This window comes from Cupressus sempervirens, chromosome 7 (assembly GCF_028749045.1).
Source record: "Cupressus sempervirens isolate cs-2001-9-10 chromosome 7, ASM2874904v1, whole genome shotgun sequence".
In the NCBI taxonomy this organism is placed as follows: Eukaryota; Viridiplantae; Streptophyta; class Pinopsida; order Cupressales; family Cupressaceae; genus Cupressus; species Cupressus sempervirens.
This window is the reverse complement of record NC_143124.1, coordinates 29,425,425-29,432,319: the sequence shown is the minus strand read 5'-3', so window position 1 is coordinate 29,432,319 and position 6,895 is coordinate 29,425,425.

Sequence of the window (6,895 nt, the reverse complement as noted above, 5' to 3'; positions counted from 1 at the left end):
TTTATGAATGTGTATTCTTGTATATGGCCAAATATTTGCATGCACTTATTCCAATAACTTGGCAGTTGTCTGATCATGAAGGGTAGAATCTACAAGTCATTGAAACATCTCCAAATAGTATGTACCCACATCTGCCAATTGTTGATTTCATAAATCTTCTTCTACTTGTTGATTTCATAAATCTTCTATTTATTTTTCTCTATAAATTATAGGAGATCATATAGTATACTTGTCGATCTCTTTATATAAGTGGCTTAACTATTGGGCATAGCTGGGTCAATCCAACATCTAAAACTAGTGTCGATGTGAAATGGGATTGACCCTTGGAAGGTTGGATTAAGGTAAACTTAGATGACTCTTGTAAAGGCCATCTAAGGCATCTATTATTGTATTTGTTGCTTGGGATTAGAGTGACAATATTATTTATATGGGGTGAAGAGGATTATAGATGAGATTGATAACATTTTTGAGGCAATGTTTTCTCTTCATGTGGTTAAGCTTGGTAGAAGATAGGAGGCACATTTGAACTAGTTCACATATCAGAGTGCACATATAACTTCTTGTGCCAATGACAAATGTATATGAGTTATAGCCATTTGAACTAGTTCACATATTAGAGTGCATATAACTTCTTGTGCCAATGACAAATGTATATGAGTTATGGCCATTTGAACTAGTTCACATATTAGAGTGAACATATAAATTCTTGTGCCACCATAGTCTCTACATCTTAGAAATCATCCCCAAGTCCCTCAAATGGATTCACCCAAGCAAGCTTTTCCAACAACTATCAAATGCCTACAATGCCTCAACAGGCTCCAAACTTGTCTTCTCTTTAACTTGGTGTTTCCTCCACCTTCACACACTTCAAAAAACTTCAACTAACATGTTCACAAGGTTCCCAAACCCTCAACTCATCATCTAATACAAAAACTCAATTCTAGGCCTTCACTAGGCCTATTTCCCAATTAGCCCCGCATATTTAGTTTTCCAAGGTTTTCTTCCATTTTTTCCCAAAACACTCATAAATCTAAGACCATATCTAAATACCCTTTCCCTAGTTACAAAACATAAATTAAATTTTCATACTATTCCTTTGGACCAAATGCCCAAACCATTACTGCTGCTCCACAATTAACCCTCTATTAGCCCTCGTGTTACAAAGCAACCACTAATAGATCTCATCCCACAAACCTTCTAACCTCAAATAGAGTTGTAATACCATCCCAAACAAAGGATTTTTCCATTCATAGGAGATTCCATCAAGTTTTTCTATTCCTATACAACAGAAAAAGATTTATGAATCTGCACACATTTAATCTTGAATTGGCTTACACATAGGCTAATAGAAGAAAAAGTTATAGCTAGAATTATTTTTTCTTTAGCAGTTGAACAAAGTTCACACTATAGATTGGTGTTGTTTTAGCTTTATGTTGTGGTACCCATTAGCTAAGATGCTACGTGGCATTGGCAATGGATCTATGCCACACCCAGAATTAAATTTGGTACTTAACCAATACCCAAAACTCAATGTAACTTTAACCACAACCTAGAATTGGATTTCTTCTTACCTGAATCAACATTTTAAATTTAACCAAGTAATTAGAAACCTATAGACTTGTACCTGACCTCATCTGCTAGGGTATGCCATACTAAAAAATGGATTTTTTTACCCAATTCAAAATTTATACATTTAAGCAAACCACAACCACTCAAACATGCAATTGACCTTGTTGGTTACATCACATTTATATCTTCAAAGATTTAGATGTGTGCATGTTTTGTGTCTATAATGATTTTTGTGTGTATGGATGAGGAATTTCTTATGGTTTTCTTTTGGAGGAAAATTTTGAATAATGTTTCCAAATTGTATACTAGATATGGTACCTGATAGTGTGGTGTTTAAACAAATCAGTTATGCCCCAAAAATAAGCCTGTCTATGGATTTTTTTGATACAATATCCAAGCACTATCAAGAAGTATCAAATCCATATTTGGTATCTAATACATATATCTAGACAATGGATGGGAAGTATCTAGTAACATTGCATGAAAGAAATTAAATTCAGTTGCCTACATGCTTTGACAATATAACTTTCTAACTTCAATTTTCAAACAATATATTAGCTTGTTAATAAAGAACTCATCACAAAATGATATAAAACATCTGCAGGGCATACAATTCACAATGACATAAAAAATTATTAGGTTCAACCCCATGCAAGGAGGAGGAGGAGGAGGAGGAGGAGGAGGAGGATATTATATGACACCACATATGGCTCAAGACTTGGGAATTTCCTAAGTTAAATATTGATGTTACTACTCCAGACATAAAGACTCAATCTACCCTTCACCTCTTTTCTTGCAGATATTTCTTAATAAATGTTTTGGCCTCGCTATTGTGCCCTAAATGGCATGCCTAGTTCTCTCTACCATATAAAAATTGCCAAGAACAATTAAGAAGTATAGGTTTACATAAGAGGTATTGTTCTAGGACATGTGCACGTTAGATTAGACCTCTTCATTGAAATTATTGGATACCAATATCTAAGGCCCAAAATTTTGGAACTTTATTTATGTACCTACAAATTATAAGATTTAATATCAGTTTAGTAGGATTTAAATTATGCTGATGAGCAACAATGGCCACTTGTTTGTGAAACAGAACTGTTCGTTTGATGAAATGGACAGTTTGGATATTTAAGAATTCAAGAAGGAAACATATAAAAAAAAGATTGATTCCACAAACCCTAGTTCCCAAGTGTTGATTATTAAGAATTGAAGATTAGTTCAAGACGCCAAAAAATATTAACTAATAGTTATAGCCAACTTGGAAACTTTGTAAGATGAAAATGTGTGCTTCGTGTAACAATTCAAGCTTCAAGCAATGCTTTGAAGAATGTTATATGTATAATAGTATAAATTCAGCTATAATAAGATGCATAGCTTCATTGTATTTGTTTTATAAAAATGCTCTTCTTGCCTTGAAGAATCATAAAAAATGTCCACAAATAAGTTACTCGTCCTAGTTATAGTTTGACTCAAGTGCACTTAACCATGGAGTTTCCCCCGAGACCAAGCCCACTTAGTTTTCTACCATATTTGCAAAACCTTCAGCAAATGTTGTGTTGCATGAGCCATTCATTCTAGCACTCCTTAAGCTTTGTCATTGACAAGTAGGAGGTATTTCTCATAGTGTGTCAAAACACCATTCAATGGATGAGCTATAATGATGGGGACACAACCCAAGCACAGAATGGACACAACAGGAAAGGGAAAATTTTATTAACTGTGACAAAATGCTAATACATTCGGTACAGAGAAAATAGACTTCAAAACATGCCCTAAGGGCTTACAATAGTATAAATCTAGAGATAACTTCTCCTTTCAGTACCTCCTCTCAAACTCCACTTCGAATTGCCTTTTACAATGCCAAAAATGTTCTTAAATAGACCCCAAAGGGTTAAAGATTAGGAATACATTCTAGAAAGTGCTAGTAGGAATCCACCAACCAAATAGAAGGCTCTAGAAGTCACATTAGAAGTCGGCACAAAATTAGAAGAATCCAAAAACGGTAACTGAACTTTCAAGAGGGATAACTTTTGAACCGTAGCTCCGATTGACGAACCGTTTACATTTCCAGAAAGCTCTCGAAGTGCTCTATAGCCCTATGAACCAGCTTTGCTCATCCCTCATTTTTGGTCTTGTTTGAGGTCATTTAATGCCCCTAACCTAACTTCGAAGCATTCTTAAGATGTCTCCAAAAATTAAAAAACTGTGATAACTTTCAAACCGTGCGGCCTTTTGACTTGATTCTTTTTTTGGAATGCTCTAAATTACAATGACAATCTTCTGAAAAATTTACACCTTCTAGTTCACCAAAATGATGGATCAATTACATACTCCTATTTTTTAGCATTTACATGTATCCCAAGGTGATTAAAAACTCTATCTTAGAACACTGATAGTGGAACTGTGAGAGTTGGAACCTTTATTTGCCCCAAATGGGTATCCATAAATGAAAACACCTAAAATAGAAACTAAGTCTTAGTACATTTTTTTGGGTGAGACAGGATTGCCCTTATACCTCTAGATGCTCCTACATCAGACACCCAGGGTAAATTGAAAAGTGACCCTATCACTTTATGAATGGTAGAGGAAATCCCAAATGGGAAACCTTAGCTGCTGATATCCAAGTTGAGTCCTCAATCGGCTGTCCTTTCCACTTGACCAAATACTCTTCATACTGCCTATTTTTGGTACTCCTGCCCACACGATGATCTAAAATATCATCTATCTCCTCCTTCTTAGAAGCAGGAATTGGACATGGCTCTAACATCGGCTCTTCATCTGCACCATCATCATGATACTCTATTAAGTCTGCAATGTTGAAAATAGGAGAAATGTGAATACCATCTGGCAACTCCACCTCATATGCATTTCCTAAGTCATGTTTCTTCAAAATTTTGTAGGGGCCAAATTTCTTCATTTTCAGCTTATTGTAAGTATCGGTTGGAAATATTTCTTTTCGTAAGTGTACCATGACTAGATCCCCTACTTGGAATTCCTTATATCTTCTCCTTTGATCAGCCATAGCTTTATACTAGTGATTCATCTTGGTAATGTGTGCCTGAACCTCCCCATGTAGATGCTTAATATGTTCAGCAAATTCTTTAGCTTCAACACTTGTCCTCTCCCCTTGCTCTATCTTCCTCAATTCTAGTGTAGTCCTTGGGCTACTTCCATATACAATTTGGAATGGTGATCTACCAATACTCCTATTTATAGAGATATTGTAAGCAAACTCCGCTTGTGGTAGAATCAAATCCCATCCCTTGGGCTTATCCCCAACTAAACATCTCAGCAAATTGTCCAAACTTCTGTTTGGCCATCAGTTTGTTGGTGATGTGTGGAACTGAATTTCAAGTCTATTCTTAACTTTTTCCACAATGTTCTCCAAAAATACCTCACAAATTTAGTGTCTTTGTCAGAAACTATACTCCTTGGGAGACCATGTAGTCTTACCACCTCTTTAAAAATAAGTCTGCAATATGGACAACATCATGAGTTTTGTGGCATGGAATGAAATGTGCCATTTTGAAGAGCCTATCAACCACCACAAATACTGAGTCATTACCCCTTTGTGTCCTCGAAAATCCAAGAAAAAAATCCATACTTATGTCCTCCCATGGCTTTGATGGAACAGGCAATGGCTGATACAGTCCAGTATTGTGACTGAATCCTTTGGCAACCTGACAAATCTGACAACTTTGTACAAACTTCTTCACATCCTGTGAAATCCAAGGCCAAAAATAATGTTCTCTAAGAATGGCAATGGTCTTATCTCAACCAAAATGTCCTGCCATCCCTCCACTGTGTTTCTCCTTAATTAGATTTTCCCTCATGGAAATCCTTGGAATGCATAATTGTCTGCCCTTGAATAACATACCATCCTGAATCAGATAGTATAACCACTTAGTTCTGTCTACAGCAATAGGCTCTTTACAAGCTTTCCACGCTTCAACAAAATTAGGATCCTTAGGGTAGAAATTCTTGAGTTCATCAAACCCAACTACTTCAACCTTCATTACTGTAAGCAACAACTGTCTCCTACTTAATGCATCTGCAACCTTGTTAGATTTTCCACTTCTATGCTTCAACACAAATGTATAGCTCTGCAAGAACTCTACCCACTTCATATGCCTTTGATTCAATTTACCTTAGCTATTTAGGTACTGTAATGCCTGATGATCAGTATACAAAACAAATTCCTTTGGCAATAAATAATGCCTCCATTTCTTTAAGGCTTAAACTATTGCATAGAACTCTTGATCATAAATAGAATACTTCTTTTTCACATCATTCAATTTTTCACTAAAATATGCAATAGGCTTACCTTCTTGGCTTAATACAGCCCCAATAGTGCTGCCACTAGCATCACATTCCACTTGGAACACCTTTCTAAAATCTGGAAGTGCCAACACAGGTTATTCTGTCACCTTCTTCTTTAGCATTTCAAAACTTCTCGCAGCTGTCGTAGTCCATTTGAACTCTTTTCTCTCCCCTCTTATTGTGTCAGTTAGGGGTGCACATATGCCACTGAAATTCTTAATAAACTTTCTGTAAAAACTAACTAGACCATGGAATGATCTTACCTCAGTAGGAGACCTTGGAGTAGGCCATTCCAAGATAGCTTTTACCTTCTTTGGATCCATTTTGAGACCTTTACGTGATATAACAAACCCCAAGTAGACTAACTCCCTTTTTGCAAAGATACACTTCTTCAAATTAATTAACAGTTTCTCTTCCATTAACCTTTCAAGGACACTATGAATATGTAATAATGTTCTTCCAAAGTCTTGTTGAAAATTAAAATATCGTCCAAATAGACAATAACAAACTTTCCCAAGAACTTCTTAAGTACCTCATTCATAAGCCGCATGAAGGTGCTTGGGGCATTTGTCAATCCAAAGGGCATGACTAACCACTCATAAAGACCCTCCTTGGTCTTGAAGGCTATTTTCCACTCATCTCCTTCTTGAATCCGTATTTGGTGATAACCACTCTTGAGATCTATCTTTGTGAAGTACTGAGCTCCACTCAAGTAGTCCATAAGATCATCCATTCTTGGCTAAGGAAATCGATACTTGATGGTTATCCTATTTATAGCTCAAGAGTCTGTACACATCCTCCACTCTCCATCCTTCTTTGGTGCTAGTACTGTAGGTACTACACATGGACTCGAGCTCTCCAAAATCAAGCCCTTTCTTAATAGTTCTTGCACCTATCTCTTTAGATCCTTAGTTTCAGTAGGAGTCATCCTGTGAGCAGCCTTGTTAGGAAAACTAGCTCCTGGGATTAAATCTATCTGATGAATGATTTTCCTTATTAGTGG